Source organism: Herpailurus yagouaroundi, unplaced genomic scaffold, assembly GCF_014898765.1.
Source record: "Herpailurus yagouaroundi ecotype Mexico unplaced genomic scaffold, PumYag 483, whole genome shotgun sequence".
NCBI classification, from domain to species: domain Eukaryota; kingdom Metazoa; phylum Chordata; class Mammalia; order Carnivora; family Felidae; genus Herpailurus; species Herpailurus yagouaroundi.
Genome location: NW_024412700.1, coordinates 2,019,110 through 2,045,213, shown reverse-complemented (window position 1 = coordinate 2,045,213; position 26,104 = coordinate 2,019,110). Strand labels below are relative to the sequence as shown.

The 26,104-nt window shown below is 48.4% G+C and overlaps 1 long non-coding RNA gene and 1 other non-coding gene across 2 annotated transcripts; one reads left to right on the top strand and one right to left on the bottom strand.

The window, feature by feature from the left end:
* Positions 1 to 18,695: 18,695 nt before the first annotated feature.
* Positions 18,696 to 25,321, bottom strand: LOC121022944 (uncharacterized). Its single transcript, XR_005787182.1, has 3 exons — positions 25,238 to 25,321; positions 24,976 to 25,080; positions 18,696 to 19,297 (listed from the first exon to the last, which is right to left on the bottom strand). It is a non-coding gene; the product is annotated as an uncharacterized LOC121022944 (long non-coding RNA).
* TRNAQ-UUG (transfer RNA glutamine (anticodon UUG)) lies at positions 24,265 to 24,349 on the top strand. Its single transcript has one exon. It is a non-coding gene; the product is annotated as a tRNA-Gln (tRNA).
* Positions 25,322 to 26,104: the final 783 nt, after the last annotated feature.

Sequence of the window (26,104 nt, the reverse complement as noted above, 5' to 3'; positions counted from 1 at the left end):
GATGCGATTGTGCAGGAACACACACACACACACACTCACACCTTCGAGCACCCACGCTGGACAGAGCAGAAAGAGCAAATGACAGGGCAGTGGCACCTGTAGGGGTTGGGGACTCCCTGGTCTGTGAGGACAAGTTGCACCCAGTCACGCATTCAAGATTGCAGGAGCGCCGCGGAAGGCACAGCAAACACACAAGTGAAAATAAGCCACAGACCCCACCCTCAAGCCGCTGGGCGTCCCCCAGGCTCTGTGGTGGCCTCTGGGACTGCAGATTCGAGGGGTCTCCCAGCAGGCAGGTGCGAGGTGCTGCTGGGGGACGACAGAGGGCGCCTCGCCGACGGAGCAGCAGTGAAAGGCGATGCCGTCTCTGTCTGCTCAGCTCCACAGCAGAAGTCACAGACGTGCACCATGTACCAGTTCTGGAGGCTGGGTCCTCAAGATCAAGGTGCCGCCAGATCCAGTGTCTGGTGAGGGCTGGCTTTCTGGCTCGTCTCCTCCCAGGGAAGCAGGCGGGGGAGAGAGAGGAAGGGAAAGACAGAGAGAGACGGGGGTGGGGGGCACGGAGAGCGGGAGGGAGAGAGAGAGCCTCTTGTCCTCCTCTTCACGTGAAGGCACTCATCCCATCATGGGGGGCTCATCTAGCCCTAACTGCCTCTGAGAGGCCAGATTCCATCACACTGGGGGGTAGGGGCTGACATAGGAGTTGGAGGGGGGCAGGAGCACCCATTATGAATACTCTGTCCGCATGAACAGAAGCTTCTACAAATTTGGCCAATGGGCTCATGTGATAAATTCAGATGAGTCGGGGGCGGGGACAGTGGCGCTCAGCGTCCCCCTTCCACTTCCACGGCTTTAGGTAAGTAACCCAGAGCCTCGCTTCACAAGGGCTGATACATGTGACACCAATGTTCCCTTAATGGTAGAATGTCGGCGCGTGTGGTGTCCTGCCATCCGGAGTCTGAGTTTTCAGGGTGAGCGCGAATGGGTTTTACCGTCTCTGGAACAGGAACCGATCCCCCAATGGGACGGTGCCTCCGCCCCACCCTCATGGGAAAGGAAAATGATCAAACCATCGTTCTTCAGATGAAGGAAATGGTCCCAGTCAACAATTCCTGACTGTCTGGTTGAGTTTTCATTAAGAGGTCACGGCCGCTGCGCAATGTGTGGCTGGATGCTTGTTTCATTCTCCTGGGAGACGCCCGCCCGGGCAGTGGGGACAAGAGGTTCCCGTGGACAGGTACACACTCTTCCATGCACCTCCAAGACACCGTGTGACCTTCACTCAGCTCTGCGGGCAGCGTCTCTTGTCCAGACGCTTCCCGGGGCACCGTCTCAGACTGAAGGACCTGGCCTCCCAGAGCCTGTGGCTAGGGGTCCCGGGGTCCACGGGGACTTCCTGCTCCCCTCCAGGCCTCGACCCCACCCCCCTGCTTCACCTCTGCCGGGGCAGGGCCACCGTCCTGCTCACGGACACCTGCCCTGGCCGCAGCCGGGGGTGGGGGGCGGGCAGGGGCCACTAACAAATCGGCCAGCAGCTCTTGCGTAAATGGCTCACGTTTTGGCAATAAGCATCAATAGCTTTGAAAACATTTATACTTTCTCACTGAGTAGCGTTGTTTCCTGCAAAACCCTCCTGGGACTCTGAGAATCCTGTCGGGGGTGGGGTTGCGCAGAGCTGGGTAATTACTAAACTTATTTTTTTAATAATGGAAGACTTGGAGATAATTTAAAAATTCAACAGTAGGGTGCGTGTTTTATAAACCATGATTCATCAATTCTATGGACTATCATGCAGCCATGAAACGATGGGTAAAATAATTTTTGCCATGCTTTAATATTTTCATGCATTTCTTTCCCAATATTTCTCCAGGCTTCTTCTTCTTCTTCTCCTTCTTTTTTTTTTAAAGTAAATGTAAAGTTAACTAATTAATGGTAGTTGCCTTTTCTACTTTTCTGTGTTTTCCTGACTCCTGGCTGAAAGAGAATGACCCCGCTCAGGGGGCAGTCTCCTGGAGCCCCAAAATAGAGCCATCGTGGTTATTATCCTTGAGTTTCGTTTTGTTTTGTTTTCAAACGCTCCATTCAAGTGAAATCGCCGACACACGGGCACACGATACAACAGACACCTATAATGCACCTGGTCCTGTGTCGATGGCCTGCTCTGGACTTGAAGAAAGGAGAGGAGGCCACACCGTGGCAGGAGGTACAGTGTGGCAAGGGACCCTTCTGAGTAATAGCAAACAGCATGTAGCTTCACCTTCTCTCTAAAGGGGAAATGGGACCCCCTGTGTTAGGAGTGTGGCGGTGGGAGGAGCTGGGGAGGACTGGTATTGGGGGGTCTCGGGACCCCGTTAGCGAGAACACATCCTTTGCCCCATGTATGTGCACCTGCACCCCCACATCCTGCGGCCCCACGTTTCTGAGGCTCCAGCCACACTTCTCTCTGTCCCTGAGCTCGGGTGGGTCCCTCTCCCACCAGGCCTGGTGCCTGCGCTTCCCTGAAGATACCCTACCCACCCACCTGTCCAGCCTCAACCCCAACCTCATGTTGGTCTCGATTCAAAAGTCACCTCCTCAGAAAGTCCTTCCCAAACCGTCCTGTGAAACCCACCCGCCCCATCTCCATGGTCTATCGCCACAATTTATTTTCTCCAGGACATTTACCAGGGTCTTAAACCGCCTGGTTTGTATCCTAAGGTCCACAGGGGCCGGGGCTCGGCTGCTGATGGCCATTCCCCCGAGGGCAGCGGTGCTGACCTCTGACCGGGTGTCTCTCCTCTAGGGACTGAACTTCAACAGCAGACCAGCCATGGCCTGGGGCCACGTTCCCCTCTGGCTCTCTCTCCTCCCCTCGCCCTGCCCCGTCCCCCTCCTCTCAAACCCTGCACCTGCTGGGGGAGAGAGGCCCTTTTTCACTCAGTGCAGTACGACAGCCTTCCTGAGAACACTCCTTTGCAACATCAGGATGATGACAGTACACGGAGGCTGGCTAAGAACCAGGACACCGGAGATCTGGTTTCTGTTTTGCTATTTCTCTTTAAAAACAAACAAACAAAAAACCCATGTAATAATTCTACATCTATTTCTACATTTGTCAAAAGGGGGGGAAATAGTACCTACTTCATGAAGATAAATAGACCAGAAAAGCCCTTCCAACCCAAATCATCGGATGTTTTCTTTTTCTTAATTTCTTTAATGTTTATTTCAGAGACACAGAGCACGAGCAGAGGAGGGGCAGAGAGAGAGGGAGACACAGAATCTGAAGCAGCTCCAGGCTCCGAGCTGTCAGCACAGAGCCCCATGCGGGGCTCGAACCCACGAACCACGGGATCATGACCTGAGCTGAAGTTGTTTCCTGGGAGGAGGCATGGGAAGCAGCCCCCACCCCCAGCGGGAGCCCTCTGTCATCTGGAGGACTTCCTGTCCAAGCCCCACGGGCATCTCCCGTTTTAGTTCTGTTTCCTTGGGCGTCCAAGGTGCAGCTATTTTTACCGCAACCACCACAGCTGGGTCTTAGGGTCCCATCGACCGACCGGTGCCCCTGCTGGGCAGCCCTTGTGGAGGGGGCCACGCCCCCACCCTCTTTGCCCTGGGCTCATCTTCCACTGATAAGCACGGGCGGATCCTTGACCCCACTGCAGAGAACCAGAGCTCACCTCACTCATCTCACTAAAGAAAGGGGCCCCCTTTTCTCTGTGGCCACACCCAGCTTGTCTGAAGTGAGTCACCAGGCTATTTCACATCACTCATTGGTAGTTCCCAATCTATAGCGGAGGGGGGAGGCCGGCAGAGGATGGGGAGGTGGGGAGCAGGGGGCATGATGTGACAGCCTCCCTCCCACCCCTGCCCGGGGCCAAGGCTCAGGGCCCCCCTAGAGGCTCTGAACACAGCCGGGACTCATGAATCAGCCAGGCTGGCATTCAAATTCTCACTGTGACCCTTGCTAACCGAGAGACTTAGGCCAAGTTACTTATGAGCCTCAGTTTCCTCCTCCGCAAAATGGGGCACATAATACAACTCACATAGTCTCAGGTAAGAGCTTAAGTGCATGTCAGTTTTCTAGGATAATTTCTGCGACCCAAGTCCCGTCAACTCCCCACCGTCTTCTGTCACGCAGCGGCTGGATCCTCGAGGCCATCCCCACTCCCACCACACAGGGCCGTGTGGCTGATGAACATGCACTCGACAAAGTTCTGCAGCAGCCTGCATGAACGCACGCCTGTACCCCGAGCCCGCTCAAGATGTGACGAAACTCTTTCAGGCGGACGTGAAATCCAATTGGGTAAAACCACTCTGTCTGACCTCAGAGTAATGCTGCTCCCCGCAAACGGCCTTCTTGTCCTCCTGCGTCGCTCCTGCTTGCGCCCTTCTTACCCCCTTCCCTGCCAAAGTCACCTCCACTCTGAGGCTTAACAGCTCAGGGTCAACCCTGAATATCCCCGCTTCACACAGTTGGTGCCCCGCCCCTCCCCACCGCCACTCCTGCCTTCCCAGCCACCCTTCCCACCGTCAGTGCCATTGGGACACCGTGAGAACCGTCAGGGGCTGGGAGCTCCAGAAGGAGAGTAGAGGTGGCAATGAAATCACCCTCATGCTTCCCAGTGTTCTTCCCCGACTCTATTCTCACCCTCTAAAAGCCAGGAGATGCTCAGAACGTCACTGGGAAGCAAAAGTAGGAGCTCACCTTACTGGCGGGAGTTAGTGCCATAGTCCTACAAATCTGACGATTAACTCAAAGTCCACATTTTAGAAGGTAAAGCATAAAAACAAGGGCAAGATTTCTCTCTCTTTAAAAACTGTTTAGGGGCGCCTGGGTGGCGCAGTTGGTTGAGCGTCCGACTTCAGCCAGGTCACGATCTCGCGGTCCGTGAGTTCGAGCCCCGCGTCGGGCTCTGGGCTGATGGCTCAGAGCCTGGAGCCGGTTTCCGATTCTGTGTCTCCCTCTCTCTCTGCCCCTCCCCCGTTCATGCTCTGTCTTTCTCTGTCCCAAAAAATAAAATAAAAAACGTTGAAAAAAAAGTTAAAAAAAATTAATAAATAAAAACTGTTTAGAGGTTACGATACTTTTTAAAATTGTTTTTAATTTTTTAATTTGTGTTTTTTTTATTTTTATTTAAATCCAAGTTACTTAACATACAGTGTAGGGATTGGTTTCAGTGAAAGCCAGGGATTCATCCCTTACGTGCGACCCCCAGTGCTCATCCCGACACGTGCCCTCCTCAATTCCCGTTACCCCACCTCCCTTCAGCAACCCTCAGTTTGTCTTCTGTATTTAAGAGTCTCTTAGGGTTTGCCTCCCTCTCTGTTTTTGTCTTATTTTTCCTTCCCTCCCCCTCTGTTCATCTGTTGTGTTTCCTAAGTTCCACTTATGAGTGAAATCATAGGATATTTCTCTTTCTCTGACTGACTTATTTCGCTCTCTTTCTTGAAAAGTGTAAGTATAGAATTGTGGATGCCTAAATTGAACCTTGATGCTTTTTTCAATCAGAAAAGTGAGCATCGTTTCCTTCAGACGATTCTTTTCTTAGTAACAGGCTTCCGCCCGGGCAGGTGGAGGACATTCTCTGCTTCTGTTCACTAAGTAGAAAGCGGAGTGAATGGCATTCTCCAAGACGGAACTAGAACTTTTGGAAAATTGCCTTAAGAGCAGGCTGTGAGTTCAGGCGACATAGGGGTGACCTCCTGTTCCCTGGGGCTGCCCTGCCCCGCACCCCCACCCCTGCCCCAATTTCACCACACCACACCGCTCCCCAAATGCTCCAAGCTCGTGCCTCCTCTCCAGTCGTGGAGGGTGGAGGTCATTACAAAGAAGACACGCACAATTTCTCACACACGCCCCTCCTCCTCCTCTTCCCAGAGAAAGTTGAAACACCCAGGGACCAGCAGCAAAGGAGGCGTTACCATTTCCTGGACCCAAAGGGCCAAGAAGAAGAAACAGGGCATCCTGGCAGAGCGAGGGGCCATCCGACACAGCTGAACTGGTAGAAGAGCCACTGGCAGAACCGGGAGCCAAAGGCTGGGGGAACAGGACAGCAAAGCCCCATCTGTCTCTCCCAGCCACGCCCGTGTCTGAACCAAGGGTACAGCTTCAGGGCAGGGCACACACAACTGTACATGCGTACAGAGAAGACCCAAAAGGTAAAGAAAAAATGGAGGAGGGTGGCAGGAAGGAAGAATAATCACAAATATTTCTTTCAGGAAGTACAATGGAGAGGAAAGCCTTGTACTTGCCTTCTACTCCATCTCTGTATCTGCCATTCTTTTTTTTTTTTTTTTTTCAACGTTTATTTATTTTTGGGACAGAGAGAAAGACAGAGCATGAACGGGGGAGGGGCAGAGAGAGAGGGAGACACAGAATCGGAAACCGGCTCCAGGCTCTGAGCCATCAGCCCAGAGCCCGACGCGGGGCTCGAACTCACGGACCGAGAGATCGTGACCTGGCTGAAGTCGGACGCTTAACCGACTGCCCCACCCAGGCGCCCCTCTGTATCTGCCATTCTTAGCGGAAACCTGAATTCAGAGTAAAGGAAAATCTCAAACGTGCCAACGTCTAATTGCAGGAAATGCCTGTACCAAGAAAATAGAGCCAAGCACTGACTTTTTCAATGGAAGTGTATGAGCCAGCATGCAAGGTGGAGAGAGAGAGAGAAAGAGAGTGAGAGGACGAGAGGAAGAGAGCGTGTGTGGTGACCAAGCACATTATAAGCATCCGCTTTCTCCTGTCTGCCCCCCCTCAGCTGCACTTTGCTTGGCAAAGTCCCGAGTTAGCACCAGGTCTGGATTTTAATGCCCTCCTATGAAGAAACGCTAAGCCGTATTTGCTTAAAGCTATTTAAATGAAGCAGTTTGGGGTTTTTTTTCGAATCGATGTTAAATAAAGGCAGAGATTCCGATGGTTTCTTCTGGGAGGAATGTAGTCCCAGGAGGTCAAGTTCAATCCCTGGCCCCAGAAAGGTAACTGCGGGATCCTGGGTCACACGTGTTCCCAGGCATTGGGAATCTCCATCCAGTCTCCGGTCACACTACGTCACACGCTCCTGCTTGTGTTTCCCATCCGCCTTGCCCCAGAGTGCGAGCCCCCCTGGGGCAGATGTGGGTGTCTCTTCCCCTCCCCGCCATATGCCCACAGCCACAACACTGCCAGCACATAGGAGTTGAGAAATCATTAATTCAGTGAAGGAAGAAATGAACGCAAGATCAGCGAGACTTCCAGGTCTAAACCAGACACCTTGCTTACAATATGCGTCCACTTCCCAGATCCCCGGTGCTGATGTCCCTAGAATCTATCTTTTGGTTTGTTCCCGGCGGCCGCTCTCCTCCCTCACACAAGTTCAACCTCAGCTCTTCCTCAGACCCAAGCAGCTTTCTCTGGATGGCGTTTCCCCATCACTGGACCGAGAACACATATAACGCTCTCTCCTTACGTGCCTGAACTTAAGTTTAAAAAAGATGACGTTGTGAGGGTCGTGGAATAGGAAATATTCACTCAACCATGACTGAGCAACCACCTCCTGTAAAGCTGTGTTGCCCCTGGTGGACCGGCCACTGGCCTAACTGGAGAGAAAAGACAGGTGCAAAGACGATCTTAACATGACGGTATTGTAGGACTCTCATGAGGATCGTAGTCGACATGCAAACAGATTTCCGGAGGTTCTCTTCTGATCTCCAGCAGCGGACGCGTGCACCCGCCGACTCAGATTTTTACCCTCTCCCTCCTGATTTGCCTCATATGCCTCCCCTTGGTGCATCAACAAGAAAACAAGGAGACACAGCGATATGTTCCTTTGCAAATGTAATTATGTAATCTTCTGGCAAACAAATAAACTCCTAGCTAATGCAAAACTTGTTTTCAAAATATTTTTTTTCTCTTTTTCTGCCCAGAGCAGGCTTACAAATAAATACTGAGTGTGCCAGGAAGTTGCTCAATTATTCATGCACTAAACTTTTTAAGTGTAGCTGGTGGGAAAGACAATCTCCTTGAATTTACCTACTTGCCCAAAAGCAATGTGTTATTCATCGGCAGAGAAGAGGTTTCTCTGCATTCGTTCTATTTACCTGTCAGTACTGTGTCTCCAGGTGAAGTATCTCAAAATGCATTTTAAACCACCTAATTTCACCCCAGTTAGCGTCTTCTTTCTTAAGCCCAAATTCAAAAGATTCGGCCCCGTCAGTTATTGAAGCTGGGGTCAGAGATACACATTATCAGCCTCCACGAGCAGACATCGATCCATCATCCACTCCACAAGTCAAGGGATGCGAGGTACAATGAAGAAAGGACAATGCAGGGAAAAATGAAAAGCCCTATTTCCTGCCAAGTGCTACCACGTGTTAGCTACGTGACCTTGGCAATCACTTAACCCCTCTGGGACTCAATCTTCTCATCTTATAGCTAAAACCTTAAGAAAGTAATATATGCTCTGCCTGCCTCATGTGACTGAGATTACATATATTAAAATGTTACATGTATTTAAGAGATGATTTTATGGAAGCATGTGCCTCTGAAAACAGCTGCTTTCCCTAAAGTAGGTATTTGTATGTGTCCTCCAGAGAGCAAAACAGAAACATCCCTGGACGAGTTAGTCTTCATGGGTTCCAGTCTTATTCCCAGTGCAGAGCTTATGGGCCGTTCCTCTAGGGAGCGATTTCATGTCTATTGGAGCGTTCTGTGTGGCCAAACAATGAAAGACACTATGCATGTGAAGATCTCTCCTGCCCTTGGTGAGCAGAGAATGTTGAAGGAGCTAGAAACGTACAAACAGAGGCTGGTTATAAGCTATTCCAGTATTTCAGACATCACGGATGTCTGAAAAGAAAAGCAAAAAAGAAGCTATGACGTCAGTAAGGCAGTGAAGCAGACAATGGGATGGAAAATGCAGTGGAGCTGAGAGTGGCCAGTGGCACCTGGTGGTGTTTCTGGCATGGATCGGATGGCCAGATGGATGGTGGCTGATGGGGAGAGAGGGTGGGGACAGAAGAAGAGAACTGGGGGCACCTGGGTGGCTCGGTTGGTTAAGCGTCCGACTCTTGGTTTCAGCTCAGGTCATGACCTCATGATGCATGGGACTGAGGCCCGCATCAGGCTCTGCGCTGACAGCATGGAGCCTGCTTGGGATTCTCTCTCCCTCTCTCTGCCCCTCCCCTGCTCACTTGCACATGTATCTCTCTAAATAAATAAATAAATAAACAAACAAATAAATAAATAGAAAAGGACCAGACTGAGAAGAACGGAAGGTACAGACCTAAGATTTTATCGGATTTTATGGAGTATGGGAAGGTTACCATGGTAACAACTCTGCAGACTCCAAGAAAGCCAGGAGCTTGTAGAGGAGACTGAACAAGGCTCAGCCTGGACGGATGAAACACACAAAAATCGTACCATCTAGAAATCTGGTCGCCTGAGGGCTGTCAGGGGGACTTGGGGAGGCCCAACGTGAACCGAGCCTCTGAAGGCCGGCTGGCGTGCGTCCTCACTAAGCGTGAAGGCGGCTGTCTAGACCACGGGTTACACGGCAAGTTTGTATCCAGCCTTGAGGTCCATCAGGCAAGTCTCCAGGAGCCTTCACAAAGGACACGTCCTTTACCTGTGAGGTCTCACCTACTGAAAGAAGACTTGTATTTCTCAGTTATGGCCATTTCTTGCTTTCATTCATGTGTGCCCGTGACTGCAGCCCGGCCTTCGGGAGAACCGGGTCCCACATCTGTGAGGGAGGCCTCGCGCACGGGGAGCTGGGGCGCTTGGTGGAGGGCTCCCAGCTCAGGGTGCACGGTTGGTCCGAACACCTGTGCCTCCACAGGCAGCACCCAGCAAGGGTCAGATACCTTGTTAAGGCACTCTCTGTACGACTTGTTACAAGTCAGACACGCTCTGGACACTGAGAGAAAGACGGGGAGACCGCAGGCCTGCCTTCGTGGAACTCGCTCCGCTAAACCACTCCACACCAGACGTTTTCTGGTAAACCAGCTAAATACCCGCCTATGGGGGTGGGGGGTGGGTGTGTCACAGAGGAGATCAGGACTCATTAAATCAGAAGGCTTAACCAAAGCCTGAATTGGCCTCCATCTTTCTCTGGCCTCACCTCCCCCCACACTCCATGCAAGCACTTACCTCGCATCCCTGCTCCCTTGTCTCTTCTTTCCCTCTATTATCTGTACTAATCTGGGATCCAGCCTTCCTGGCTCTTCCTCCCACTTGGGACCGGCTCACCCTGCATCTGAGAAGAGGCAACACTGCCTCCTGGTGGCCAGTTCTAGGCTCCACAGCGGGGCGAGCCGGTCAGAGCCACCCCTTTCACCAACTCAGAGTTTTTGGCAAATGAAGGTGGAGGGGGGAAGGAAGGACAACCTGTGCGCCTAACTGGGACGTCTGCAGAGCTTGGCTCCGGTGTCCAGCATCCTGCTTGTGGTGACGCGGTCACGTCCCCCCCTCCCCCGTGGGGTCTCCTCTCCCCCGGAGGGAAACCTGCTCTCAGGGAGGACCTAGAACCAGGCGGGGACCTAGAAATAGTCGCTTGTGGCTATTGAAGCCATGACCCCTGTGGTTCACACCAGAAGGACTCTATCACATATATAATAATGATAATAATGTTTGATAAATTATTATTAATTAATGTTTATCATTATTATTATTATCATATAGTACAAACAGGAGGTAAATTAGTTAAAATTCACTTCAGTCCTTCCTGGCAACTCTCAAAGGTCATTAGGGGTAATCTAGCTTCTACACCCTAATAACGCCTGTCGTGTCCCTTTTTATCTCCTCCCAAATTCTCCCTCATCATTCAGCGCATGTTCTCAAACAAACAAAACGACTTCCCCTCCGGCTCTACTCTTTCTGGCTCCTCTTTGCTGCCCCTGCCGTTCCCATCTCTCAGTGCTTCGTTGTGGACAGAGCCCCGCGCTCTAGGTCCTTTCTTTCTCCTTCAGCTCCAGTCCTGTCCATCTGTCTCTTCCTTCACCTGTGCTCACAAATGCCCAAAGCACCTGCCCGCCTGGCTGACACTCCGTGTGGTGTGGGGAGGGGCATGAGCCCCCCTGAAATGTCAGACCGCCTGGATGGGCCAGCGAGAGGCAAGCCCGGTAATGGTCTCCTACCAGGGACGCTCCATCAAGGTCGCCCCCACTCCAGTATACCCCGAACTCTCTCTGGTGCCTCTCCTGGCCTCCTACACGTGTGTGGTCACGAGAACATACAGGAAACGATCTCTAAACCTCACAGGTGAGCCTGGAAGCCATTTCACAATGATGGATACTTACTGGCCAAAAGGCAAGACAAAGAAGCCTCTGGAGGTTATTAGCATCTGGCTCTGGACCGATGCTAATTGTCAGGTAAGCTAATGAATGTTTCCCCCAGGAGGGTTTATGAAAGTCCAGCAACAGATGGTCTCAGTCGGACTCTTTACCACAAGGAGTCCAGTGGAACAATGGACACATTCTGTGTCTACTCCCCCAGCCCTGGGATACATATTGAGAGTAAGGATGCCTCATCACTGGCAGAATCCCCACACTGATTCCCTGACCTGTGAGATGAGGAAGACTATAGTAGAAAAAGGCAACAGAAAGCTCTGGGAGCTGCCGTTCCTTCGCCAAAATTGTAAACCAACAGCAACACCACACGCCTTAGGCATCAATGCTACCAGAGCCCGCAGGGTAAGGAGAACTCCACGTCTCCTCCTGCCTTTCCTGTTTGAATGGTGAGAACACCGGATGAGTCCTATGGAATGACCGTGGTCACTGCACCCCTAATCAGGTGACGACGTCCACTGTGGCTGTGGTTCTAAATGTGGCATCTTCACCAAAGGAAGCCAACACAGTCCCACACCCCAGAATGTTGGCCTGGCATTCCTATCAGCAAAGGTGATCGGAAACAAGGTGTCTCATGTGGATCAAGCATCAGCACATCGTCGTGACCCTACCTCATGGCTGTGCCGACCCCTCCTGCTTTTTCGTAAGACAGACCAGAAGGAACTTGAATGTCTTAACATCTCGTCAAGTATCATGTTACCCAGATAGCACCGGACTGATGGGAAGCAGCAAGCCTAAGGGAAGGTGAGAGATAAATCTCACGCAAGTTTAAAGACTTACCACACTGGCAAGGTTTCTAGAGGCAGTAGCTGAGCTATGTCAGAATGGCCCCTAAAGTGAGAGAGGTGTCGCCTCATTTTGTGGCCCCACTTCAAAGATGCTGACACAGCTCTCGATGGACTTTTTGCAGGCTGCATCTAGGCCACGTAGGCATGCTCCTAAATATAATTATTGAGTAAACTTTAAGAAGGCTGGTTCAGGGCGGAGAGTAAAGAGCAAGAAAGTCTACAGCCTAGACCACTGTATCAGGTCCAGGCAACGGGTTCTGGTGGCATTGTCACTTGGGGCTGTGTGCCGACATATGCGGTGGTAATTCCTGTGGGACGGACAGATGACGTATTTTATAGAGATTCTGACAAATCCCAATGCAAGAATCACCACGTAGTCCCCTGAGCTTCGAAGGGAGCCATGCCGTCTTGCCAACAGCTATCCTCAATTTGGTAAGCAGTTTCTGGTCGCCTGTTGACCCTGGTAGAAACTTAATGCTTAACCATAAGGCACCAATTAATTGTGAAACCCAAACTGTCCATCATAACTGTGTTTTTCTGATCTACCAAATCATAACATTGGAGATTAATAGTGATCTTCAATTATCCATTTGGAAATGGTATATATCAGAACAGGCACAAAATAACTGCATAACTAGCCAGGTTGTTCACTCACCCGGTACATAAACCTATTGCTGTCTGTAATGCTTTGCCCTTAACACACAACTGTGGCCTCATGGGGGTTCCCTATGAAAAGGTAAAAAGGGTAGCCCTGGTTTACAGATGGGTTTGCATAATAGACACATAACCAGCCAAAAGTTCTATAGGCCCGAACAGGAATGGCTACAAAATACAGCAGGGAAGGAAAATCCTCCCAGTGGGCAGAATCCAGGAAGTCAATGTGATAGTGCATTTATGTGTAATGGGAGACAGCCTGGGTTAGAGAGAACACCCCTAATTTACGGGAAGAGACCACTCAAAAACTTGGAAATAACAAGTTCAAAAGATGTGTGACAAGGAAGTCTGAAAGAAGGGTATACAGGTAAACCTCTTGGAATGGGCATCGTTAGGAAGGCTCTGGTTTCCCACTGAAACGCCCCACCAGAGACCATCCAACACGTCGGCTCTCAATCATCACGTAGAGAAGATGAAGCATCTTGCAACAATCAGTGTTTCTTTCTGGACCCACACTGTTGATTGCCCTTGAGGATGTGTATAAAGAAGTTTTGACAACCATGGACTTCTCCTCACCAAGCATGCCCCCTGCTAAGTGTCCACGCTTCTGAGAGCAGAGGTCAGTGTTGAGCCTCTGATCTGGTCCTACTTTCCACGGAGACCAGTTGGTACCTGGTGTCAAGCCGATTATATTCAAGTCTTTCCATACAGAGGGTGTGGCTGTTCATCATCACAAGGGAAGACTCCTACTCTGGATATGAGTCTGCCTTTGCTACCCACCATACTTCTGCACCACCCTCACTTGTGAGCTCACCAAATGCCTTACTTATTGCCATGGTATCCCACACAACATTGCCTCTAGCCAGGGATTCTCATCACACCAAAGAAAGTGCAGCAATGAGCTCATGCCCATCAAATTCACAGACCCTACACCATGTGTCCAGCACCCAGACGCAGGTGGCTTAATAAAAAGGTAGCATGCCCTACTGAAAACCCTAATCTTAGTAGGTGACATGTAGTGCCATTTCCCCATAGCTAGAACGCACGAGTCTCGAACAAATAGGTGGAGAAGAAAGTGGACTCATCATTATTACCACAAATAACCCACAAAAGACATTGTTTGGTCCTCCCAACTTGAGGATGGATTGGCCCCAGTGTCCAAGGGAGAGAGAGAGGATGGTGATGAATTGCAAGCCGATGCCTGCCCAGAGCGGTCCCCTTGCACTGCCGAGTCAATAGCCATAAAAGGACTGCCCAGCCAAACCAAGGGAAGATCAATTTATTGCTGCACACGGAAACAAGGAAGACAATGTCTGAACTCAGGGAAGCCACTGAGTGACACGGTCTCCTTTGCCAATAGTCCTGGTCAATGGAACACTGCAACAGCCCCGTAAAGCCGGGAACACTAGAGATTTGGAACATAAAGGAAGGAAAGTTTGAAAGACTTCACAGGCAAAGAAGCCGATCCAGCTAAGGTACTGAAAGGGCATAAAGGGAACATGAAATTCATAGTGAAAAATGACAGTTATAATTATCAACTTAGGCATCCTGACAAATCCAAAACCAGAGATCGATTAGCTATGGCTTTTGTTATTCATTCATTTTTCTCCATCTTTACCCCCCATTGACTTTATTAAGAAGACAGGTGGTGGCTTGGCTAATATTTTAGTCTTCTGGTATTGACATCACTCCTTAATGATAGCACGGCTCATGGAACTTTGTTGTTCCCTATGTTGGGAACATAGTTATTTTTACTTGAATGAGAGGAAGGTAAGAGAAGGTCCCAAGGAGACCTGGACACTTCCGTTACACCATCCAACTCCATTCTCTGACTTTCTTCCATGTGCAGGGAACCTAGGGGGTAGGAGGGTAGTGCTACAGGGGCCTCCTCTGTGGTTCCCTTGCCATCGGGCTCTGGTTGGTTTCGAACTGATGGGAAGTATTGGCAGGAGACTGGATGGGGAAACAGAGTGAAAAAGGAAGACTTATTCTCTGGATTCCTCAGTGATGGGTTGCTGTAGGTTGAAGAAGTTTCTCCCCCAAGACAACAGCTCCTACAGGAGCCCCTCTCTCTGTTCTGGTCAGCTTTTCCTCTCCCAAACCTTCAGTTCTGAGAGTGGTAATGGCTTCCCGTTGGTGCTAAATTTAGTGTTTCCACTCTCCCCTCCTGGTTTCCTAAAACCCTGCTCACACATGTGTGTACAGCCTTCTCATTAAACTGTCCTCAGTTACTCGCCTGAAGGTGGTGTTCATCTCCTGCAGGGATTGTAAGTGATATGCATTCAGATCAGAATCTCAGAGCCAAACTTCAAGTAATCAGAAATCAGCAACACACATAAACTTGAAAGTGAGCCCTGTTAAACCACTCATGAGTTGGTAAGTTACCCACACAGGAAACTATGAAATATTAGGAACTGAATGACGTGAAGAGTACCTTATCACGGTCCTCCGAAGTAGGGCCGGAAAGGGGGAATCCGGGCGTTAAGAAAAAACACTAAAAGTAAATGTCTTGAGACATTACAAACTTAAAATAAGCTTTGAAAACTAGGGCAGGGGCGCCTGGGTGGCTCAGTCGGTTAAGCATCCGACTCTTGATTTTGGCTCAGGTCATGATCTCACAACTCGTGGGTTCGAGCTCCATGTCAGACTTTGTGCTGGTGGCAGGGAGCCTGCTTGGGATTCTTTCTCTCTCCCTCTCTCTCTGCCCCTCCTCCACTCGCACTGCCTCTGTCTCTCTCAAAATATAAATAAACTTGACAAAATAAAAATAAAAATAAAAATAGGGCAGATGTATTAGATAATAAATTAGTAAAATGGAAAAAGAGGACAAATGAGTTTCAACAAAACAAAAATTTGCTTGGGACACCTGGGTGGCTCAGGCATTTAAACGTTCATCTGACTCTTGATTTCAGCTCAGGTCATGATCTCACAGTTGTGAGATTTAGCCCCACTTAGGGCTCCCTGGTGAGCATGGAACTTGCTTAAGATTCTCTCTTTCCTTCTCTCTCTTCCCCTCCCCTGCTCCTGCTCCTTCTCTCTCTCTTTCTCTCTCTCTCTCTCTCTCTCTCTGCCGCAAGGAAATAAATAAATAAATATTTAAAAATATTTAGGGAAAAAATGTCTTACTAGGTATCAAACATTATAAAACATCAGTGATTTGGGGTGCCTGGGTGGCTTAGTCAGCTGGGTGTCCGACGTCAGCTCAGGTCATGATCTCACAGTTTGTGGGTTCGAGCCCCGCGTCGGGCTCTGTGCTGACAGCTCGGAGCCTGGAGCCTGCTTCGGATTCTCTCCCTCTCTCTGCCCCTCCCCCACTCGTGCTCTGTCTCTCTCTGTCTCTCAAAAATAAATAAATGTAAAAAAAAAATTTTAAACAGTGATTCAAACACTATGATGTCAATGCCAACATAGCTAACAGGAAAGAATAAAGAACACACAATTGTCTGCTAATATACAGAACATTGGTAAATGACACTACAAATCAAAGAAATGCTAAGCTATTGAATAAATAGTGCCGGGAAAGCTGATTATGCATATACAAAAAGGCTAATATCTATGTTATACTATAAATAAGAATAATTGTGTAATGAGGACCATATGTAAAAAGCACACCCTAAAATCTTACTCCAAAATGGAAGACAATGCCTTGGGTAAAGAAGGGAGCATTAACAAGATACAGAAAGCAGGATCAATTCAGAGAAAGACAGGGAAGTTTGCAGAATTGTACTCGTGTTACAGAAGCGTAAACACACATTTGTTCATTTCACAAACTAAGCAGCTACTATAATACGTTCAAGACTGTTCCAGCCACTACAGATGTTTATCTCCATACACTCTCTGCCCCATGCGGATACTGGCCAATAAGCAAGCAAACTGAACAATGCTACATTTAATAGCACAATGAAAATATTACTTTTAATATCATCAACTGCATCATAAAGGACCTTTCCTTCCAGACAAATTAATTTTTTTCAGTTTATTTATTTATTTTGAGAAAGAGAGAGCATATAAGTGGGGGAGGGACAGAGAGAGGATCCCAAGCAGGCTCCACACTGTCAGTGCAGAGCCCGACTCGGGGCTCAAACTCACGAACTGTGAGATCATGACCCGAGCTGAAGAGTCCAACGCTTATTGACTGAGCCACCCAGGTGCCACTTCCAGACAAGCTATTAATCAATGTATCGATGCAGTTGTGGTGACACAAGGCGGACCAGGAGGTGCCAGCTTCCCCTGAGGCATTTGCCCTACGTGTTTATTCATTAAGTATTTGAGTGCCACACACTATAATAAGCCTGGGATACAAGATGAATAAGAAATAATTTCTCCTCTACCCACACACAGGAAAGCTCTGAGACTAATGATGGACAGAGGCAGACGTAGAAACAGAAAAGCGGGGGCCATGGACTGGACATCGCGGCGGAGGGAAGCTTACGTTGCTATGGGGGCATATGGAAGCATCCACCCAGATAGTGGTGCTCCAAAGCCCGAGACTGAAGGCAAGGAAAATGTTCTAATTCAGATCATCGGGTGACTCTTAATTAAGTCAGAATTCCAAATGCATGCATTGCTATAAAATTATAATCATTCCAATTACGAGCCAGTGAAGTTCAGAGGTTCAGGACGAAACAAGCAACATTACGTCAGGGCTTTCCTAAGGTAAGGATAGCAAAGTATTCTTGTTGGGAAAAGCAGAAACTAAGAGGCGAAAAAACTTGAGTTTCAGTCCTGATGTTGCCACGCGCTTTCTAAAGCCTGGAGTACGCTGTTTACTCTCTCAGAGTTTGCGAATCCTATCCCAAACGTGAAGTGTTTCTTGTCACCATTAATGTGGCAGTGGTTAAGAAAGCGGCATACACACAGGATTGCTAAGTGCCAGCCATGTGCTCAGGAAGCAGTTCCCATGGTCGGAGATACCCTTTCCATAATTGCTTCATTTTGTGTTTATTGAAGTATGATTTTCATGTAATAAAATGCACACGTTTTGGGCACGTTCAGCTCAGTCGGTTGGGCATCTGACTTCGGCTCAGGTCATGTTCTCACAGTTTGTGGGTTCGAGCCCGCGTCGGGCTCTGTGCTGACAGCTCGGAGCGTGGAGCCTGCTTCAGATTCTGTGTCTCCTTCTCTCTCTGCCCCTCCCCCGCTCACACCCCGTCTCTCTCTCTCTCTCTCAAAAATACATAAACATGAAAAAACACACAAAAAAGTTTTCTCATACTGATTATTTGCACCTTCTTTTTTTTATTGATTAATCTAGCTTGGGATTCCTCGGTTTTGTAGGTCTTTTCAGCGTATCCTCCTTTTTGTTCTTGTTGATTCTATCATTTGTCCAGTCTTTATTTCATTGATCTCTGCTCTTACCCTAATTATCTGTACCTTCTGGACACGGATGTTTGTAGGAAAAGGGAAGAAGCAAGAAATCAATGATCTGCGTGCACAGGACCATAAACTTCCTTTCTCACACTGCCTCAGGCTGCATATGCATTTTGATATGTTGTTTTCATTGTCAAGCAGGCTCTAAATATTCTCTAACATCCTTTGTAATATCCCTTTGAATCACAGATTTGTTGTTGTTGCTGTTGCATAATTTCCCACTTGAGCTCTTCTAGACATCATATCATCGATGATTTTTAATATTTGCCGTCGGAGTGTCGCAGGACCTGAAAATCAAAGGCACGGGCCACGCTTTACTGGGGCTGCAGCAGAGCCCAAGGAAGCCCCAGCACCAACACGGATCAGTCAGGCTGGCCTCTGGGGGCAGAGGGGGGCCCTGCTTATACAGAAAGGGTTTCCCTCAGGTTCCCACTCCCGTCCAATATGCTAATGAGGGAAGAGGAAAAAGAGCACCTCCTCCTGATTGGCCGATATCGGCAGGCAACCCAGGCAGCTCACTGGCACTCTTGGGAGCCGGGTCCTGTTTTAAGTGGGGCTCCCATAAGGGGTCACATCTCGGCCGCCTCCTGGTTCTACTCTGCGACACAGGCGGTTTAGCAGTAACAGCCAGTGGGAAGCGCCCCAGGTGCACAGGGTTTCTCGCCTGGCGCTTGTTCCCCGGGTCCCTGAGGGTCTCAAGCAAAGGCACTTCCTGTGATGTCACTCTTTTAAAACTAAGCGAGACTGATTTGATGGCCCAGCACGTGGTTGGTGGCGGTAAGCGTTTCTGGATACACTCGTAGCTTGTGTGCCGTGTTGGGGTGGGTCAGGTCAAGTTGGTTCACGTGTATGTCCAAAGCCCCTAGATCTATATGACCTGTGCTCTCTTCGGTTACCCAGAGGCGCGCCGAGAAGCTCTTACTCTGATCATGGGTTTTTAGATTTCTCTGTTCTCCGGCACAGACCAGCTTCTGCCCGTGTTCATCGCATGCTCTTTGAAGCATCTTTCCCCCTCAAATCCTCGAACACCGTTACTGGGATTACTTTACAGCCCATGCCTGCTAATTCCGTAATCGATGTCTCTGGGTCTGATTCTATGACGAGTTTTTTCCTCCTGATGATGGATCGCACTCTCTTGCCTCCTCGTTTGCCTCTTTAGTTGTTACCGTTTCATGCTGGACATTCTAGGTGGAAGAATAACTGAGAAGTTAATACGTAATATCTGCCCTTCGGAAAAGGCTTAGAAGCTGAATCCGACATCTGTAATGGGGTTGCGTGTGGGCTTTGTGGCAGCTTTAACTGGATTCAGTTCCCCCTGGCTTCCAATACTTGGAGAGCGGGGTAGAGGCTTCCCCTTCAGCAAGCCTTAGGGTCTGAGAACTGGTAAGAATCTGAGCATCTCTCTAGGATTTACCAGCCAGCAGCCAGCTTCCTGACCCTCGGGAGATGGAGACGTATTTTTCATCCAGCTACGATCAGGCTTTGGCTGCTTCCTGCCTTGCCTTCGGCAAAGGCCTGTGATGCCTTGGGAATCTCTCTCGGTCCGCGCCACCCGAAGCCTTCAGTAGGGCCCTGCCACGTACTCAGGAAAGGTTCTGTGCAGCCTACGGGGCTGGGGCCCTTGGTGCTGCTACTGTGGGCCCTCAGTGAAGGGCCCGTGAGAAAGAGGTGGGGGTGGGGGTGGATTCGCACTGTGACCAGGAATCCCCCGGATTCCATCCTGTGATGAAAAGCTGAAAGACGTTTGGGTAAAACATCCTACTATTTCTGAGGTAGAGAGAACTGTGCCAAGGATAAAAGTAATCAGAGCTTCTTTTCTTTTCTAGGAAGGGCTTGTCTCTTACTGGGATTCAGATCACTTAGCTTTCCCCTGTTCTCAGGCCTACGTTGCTTTTAAAAATACCTATGATCACGTGACTTACCTGACCGGTTCTCACCCTAAGACTGGGAGCAATGGTCTCCTGCAAGTTCCTACCTCCGGACTGATGATGCTTTGTCTGGGACACGGATGGGAATGGTCGTCCCTGCGGTAGGAAAGAACTAAGTGCAGATCTAAGCTGTTACCAGGGCAGATTTTGATTTCAATCAGTTTTACGCACCACTGAACTTGAAATTCTCCGCTATCTAATGCGTGCCCATTTCTAAGGGCCTCCACATGAAGGACAGTAGATGGTACCCTGCCCTAAGTTTCTGAGCCAAGGGGAAAAATGGAGGTTGAAACACAGCTTCAGCTTTTTTTCCCAGTTTATCTTCTCAGAGGAGAATCTGTTCTTAATTCACACAAACGCTCCACTTACAAAAGCTAGCCTTGGGGTCCCCCCCCCATATTACTGTCCTCTGTGCTGAACAAACTATGCCCCCAAATAATAAACATGCACCACACTTCTCTTGCCCGCCGTGTCCGTTTAGTAATAAAAGGAATATAAACTGTGGGGTGCAAATTAACGACCGTGCCCTCCACCTTTATCGGGCCAGATCCTGAGCCAATGTAGACTGCCCTTCTCAAGTGACTGAGGTTCCCCCAAATCAAAATCAAGGTGGAAAATGCCTGGAGGGGCCCTGGCATAATTTTGAAAACAAAAAAACAAAAAACTGGACCCCTTTTCACTCGATGTTAATATTTATCTTTTCGTGGAGGATGAAATTTTCTGCTGATTTTCGGGATTGTGATGCATATCTCATCCACAGAGTGGGCATTATTGCTTTTTGCAAGAATGCTGCCTGGGTTCTCTAGAATAACTTGTCATAGACCAAAGCGAGATATCGAAAAGAAAAAGTTGGCAACGGTGCTGAGGGGACCTCAGCTCCTAATAGATAAGCCACTGCCTCTTCAGGAAGCTTCGTGCTGTGTAGTAGGAGAAACGTTTCCAAAGAAAGTTCTTTCTCAATAAACTTTCTGACAATTACTTTGCAATCTCACTCCTCCAAATGAGGGTGACTTTCTCCCTTCTTATATATTATTTGCAGTGTAAGTTTGAATAACTATGGCTTAAAACCTGAACCAGAATTTCTACTTAAGGCCATTTATGTGTCCGTGCACAAGCACATTATATGAAAGCTTGCAATTCATTCATTTAATTGGTTCTACCAAAAAAAATATTTATGGCGTCCTTATGATTTTTTTTTATTCACTGTTGTCTTGCCAGAGCCTAGATAATTGCCTGGCACAAAGTCCCTGTTCATACATTCTAGTGAAGAGACACCCAGGAATAATATGGAAAAATACATAAACATTTCTAGAAGTGATAAATATGATCTCTGTATAATTTAGTACTTAAACCAGAACACTTTTGAGAATAATTAATTTCACAGGGAAAGCAGACACTAACAGGCACTGTCTGGGAATAAACAAGATGTATGGTTATATCTCAGTGAAAAGTTCCATGAAGAAAATAAGTCAAGGTTATGGCTCGGAATTGTGATTAAACGGGGCAGAGTTTAAATGGGCCGGGAGTTAACATTAGAGGCACAGGGAGAGCCCCGAGGAAGGGCTGGCATTTGCTGCTGGATCAGAATGCTGAGAACACGTCCCTGCAAAGAACGGAGAAGAGTGATTCTGCACATCACAAGTGCAGGGGCGGCAGAAGGAAATGCATGTGCTGTGTTCAAGAGACAGAGAAAACACTGTGGCCGCAGTCAAGCGAAGGGAACAAAGTGGCAGATGCCAGCGAGGTGGGGAGAGCAAGTCTGTGCCCTGCTCCACTGTCGTTGGAGGTCCTGGTGTGGGGCTGGCGATTTACTCCAGTGATGTACTGACTCATTGAGGACCGAAATGAGGAAGGTTCCCATTTAAATTTTTAAACTTTTAAACTATTGTGAGAGAGAGAGAGAGAGAGAGAGAGAGCAGGGCAGGGGCAGAGAGAGCGAGGAAGTGAAAGAATCCCAAGCAGGCTGGTCAGCACAGAGCCCAACACAGGGCTCGATCCCACAAACCACGAGATCATGACCTGAGCTGAAATCAGGAGTTGGATGCTCGACAGACTGAGCCAGCCAGGCGCCCCAGAAAGGTTCTCATTTAGTTGGAGGGAAATACTCATGAAAGTTGAGTGCTAATGTAATGTTCTTACATCCATCAAATCATACGAATGTACTCAAACCTGCTTTTGATAAAATGTCAAAATGAGGTGTTGTTTTTTTTTTTCCTAAAGTGAATTCTTCTACACCATGAATAACGCCTCACTTTTTGCACAGGCTTTCATATGCTGGTTGTATGGCAGTACATTTTTACTTATTTTTCATGTGGGAAGCATTGTCCTGGAATGTTCGAAGGCACTGACATTACTTTGAGGGGTTATTTGGGTTTCTAGGTTCAGTATCAGGTCAGCACGGAGTGGTGCGAATGACCGGAAGGGTGATGTTGTTATAAATAAGTGGAATCGGGACCAGTAAAAATGTCACAGGTCAAGAAAGCATCTTGCTCATTGACTGAAGCGCCTGCATTAAGTTCCAAAAATCAACTGCAGGTCACAATAGAGGATATGTGTTGACAATGGTTAGTGCCGACTAACGCCCCCACATTCTTTGGCAGTAAGGTCGGCAACGCTCCTCAGAAGTTGATGCCATCTTGGAATACAGTCGTAGATACATCATTCCTGAGTCGTGAGAAAAGGTCATGCCCTCTGTTTCACTTAGGCCAATTCTGCAGTAAAGACTAATTAGAAAATCAAAGTGGGGAGAATTCTAGAAACCCGCCACTGGGGAAAGGTGGATGAAACGGGCTCCATTGTGAACTCAGGAGGAGAAGGCGATTGGGAATGGGGCTGTTGGCTTCAAGTTCAGACAGGGTTATTTCGGGATAAAATACTGGCGATGTGCTTCTGTGATGCTACATCTCAAAAGTATATTGCCAGAAGATGGAAATTCCCAGGCGAAGGAACTTGTGGGTGGGAGGAGAGCCACGGGGGGCCCGAGCTCTATCTGAGCAGTCATGTTACAACCAACACTTTTCACTCCTACAACACTCCTGTGAGGATACACACACGCACAGTAACAGAGCCGCCCCATAAGGAGGTGTCTGAGTTTTACAGATAGCAGCACCGGGAATCCTCTCAGTGTCTCTGTTTTGAGCTGTTCCTTGAAGATGGAACTCCATGGGACGCCTGGCGGGCTCGGTCAGTTAAGCATCGACTCTTGAATTTGGCTCAGTTCATGATCTCGCGGCTCGTAGGATCGAGCCCCACGTGGGGCTCTGTGCTGACAGCACGGAGCCTGCTTGGGATTCTCTCTCTCCCTCTCTCTCTCTCTGTTCCTCCCCCTGCTCGCACTTGCTCTCTCTCTCTTTCAAAATAAATAAATAAATAAATAAATAAATAAATATTTAATTCAAAAAAAGGTGGAACCCAAGAGAAACACGGGGTCACCCTGCTGTTAAGAATTCTGAGGGCAGGAAAAACTTGCTGAAGGAGTGAGAGATGCTGAGATACATAAGGATAATAATGATAAAGAAATGAAACCAGTAACAAAGGCAGCTACCAAATCATTCTTAATGCCAGGGGTTGAGCTACATGCTTCAGGCTCTCGTTTATTGTCCCGTAAATCTGCAAGTGGCTTGCAGGTAAGGAAACTTAAGACCATGCCTGCTGAGAAGGGAATAAAGACTGAGAATCCAGGCTGCCTGGTATCAAAGGCTGAACTCATAACCACTGGGCAAGGGAGACTCGCCAGGATTTAACTAAGGAAATATGCAGGCCAGCTCAAAAGCAAAGCTATTTCCTATGTATCCCATAACTTAGCTCTCAAACCTAGTTTTTGAGATGAATGTTTTACCTTTAATAATATGGTCTCAGCAAGATTTTAAGCCGACATCGAAAATATATGCAGACAAACTTGCACTGACAAGATTAACAGATTCTGAAGACCTGATGGACAGCAGGGTGATTCCAGCTGATAATACTGCATCATATGCTCTTATGTTGCTAAGAGAGTACATTTCAAAGGTCCTCACCGTGAAAAATAAATGCTAATTATGTGACATGATGGAGGTGTTAGCTGCGCTGTGGTGATAATCATTTTGCAAAATATAAATGTATCAAATCAATGCCCTAAACTGTGCAATGTGATGAGTCAACTATAACTCAATAAGGCTGGGGAAAATAAATAAAAATTTTAAAATTAAATATATAAATAAATAGATAAAAACATATATTGGGGTGCCTGGCTGGCTCAGTCGGTTGGGCGTCTGACTTTGGCTCAGGTCGTGATCTCGCGGTCTGCGGGTTCAAGCCCCGCGTTGGGCTCTGTGCTGACAGCTCGGAGCTTGGAGCCCACTTCGGATTCTGTGTCTCCCTCTCTCTCTGCCCCTTCCCTGCTTATGCTCTGTCTCTCTCTGTCTCAAAAGTAAAAAAAACATTTTTAAAAATTTTAAAAAAACATGTATTAATTATATACATAGGGGCGCCTGGGTGGCGCAGTCGGTTAAGCGTCCGACTTCAGCCAGGTCACGATCTCGCGGTCCGGGAGTTCAAGCCCCACGTCGGGCTCTGGGCTGATGGCTCGGAGCCTGGAGCCTGTTTCCGATTCTGTGTCTCCCTCTCTCTCTGCCCCTCCCCCGTTCATGCTCTGTGTCTCTCTGTCCCAAAAATAAATAAACGTTGAAAAAAAAAATTTTTTTAAAAAAAATTATATACATACATACATATGCATGCATATTCTCTCCCTCTCTCTCTGCTCCTCCCCCACTTGCTCTCTCTCTCTCTCTCTCTCTCTCAAAATAATTAAATAAATAAATAAATAAATAAATAGACATTAAAAAAATCAAGCTCCTTTGTTGTTTGGCCACATATTCTCTGGTCACAGCTACATGCCCGTATGTAAATTTTGTGCAGTGAGAACCCATGACAAAAAGCGGGGTTAAAAAACATACCTCATTGTCCTAGTTCTTCTGCACATTTTCCCCAGAAGAGATCCACGCCAACAATTCGTAAGAATATTGGCTCCATTTTGCCTTTATCGTAGATCCAATTAGTTGCTATTAATTTTTAAAAAGAAAGAAATTAACCTCTCACTTTTTGAAATACAAGAAATGGGAAGGAACTTGAAGACTGAAAATGACCTCAGCGGAATTCATTAAATAGGCTACGGAAAGGCTGGGCTTTAACGAACGTAATTTACAGAAAACCCCTCACCAACGCGTGTCATTTCTCTCTGTCGATTTCTTCCTTTCTTGAGCCCTTGCTTAGGAAAAGGAGGGAACACTGGAAGAGGAGAAAACTGAGGAGAAACAGAAAGGGAGAGCTAACCTCAAGCCAGGTTAACCGATGGTTTGTTATGACCGCAGTCAACAGCGAGAGCCGCTCTGAAGGGACAGCCGGAGAAGCCCCCGTAGTTCTGGTGTCCAGAGCTGGCGACCTTGCTGCTGGAGCACAGTCCAGCCCACTGCGCTACCCGTCACCGGAGAGGCTCCAGCCCTGCCTCCGGGGCCGGGAAGACCTGGGCGCAGGATCCCCTGTCCTGCAGTCAAGCGCTCGGCACCTCGAGTCCTGTTCCGTGACCTACTGTTGTTCCTCCCCGCATCGGTGAGGGTCCTGTTTGCATGTTTCTCCTGCAGCAGATCGAGCGCGGCGCCCAGCACAGCAGGAGCTTGGTGAACATTTGTGGAATGAGTTACGGAAAGTAAGATGTGTCTGTCATCTGTACTGTTTGCCTGGACACTTACCACTAAGGGTGGAGGAATAAAGTCATGACCGAGACCGAGTTTCTGCCCTTGCAGCCCATCAGTATCACCTCCTCCCCTCCTGGCCTTACTGCTACTCCAGCTCTGAGCCTTCGTGATCTTGGGGATGAGGACATGGGGGGAGCTGCAGCTCTAGCAGGCACTGAGCCCGCGCCATGCTTGACAATTGCTTCAGGAATTTGTAGCTCCCTGATGATGTGTAAACATAATGAGAATGTATGTAGAGTATATGGAAAAAAAAAAAAACAACAGAAGAAGAAGAGATGCCCTGCCATTTCCTCCAGTTGGTTATATGTCAAAGAGATAAAAACTAGGCTGG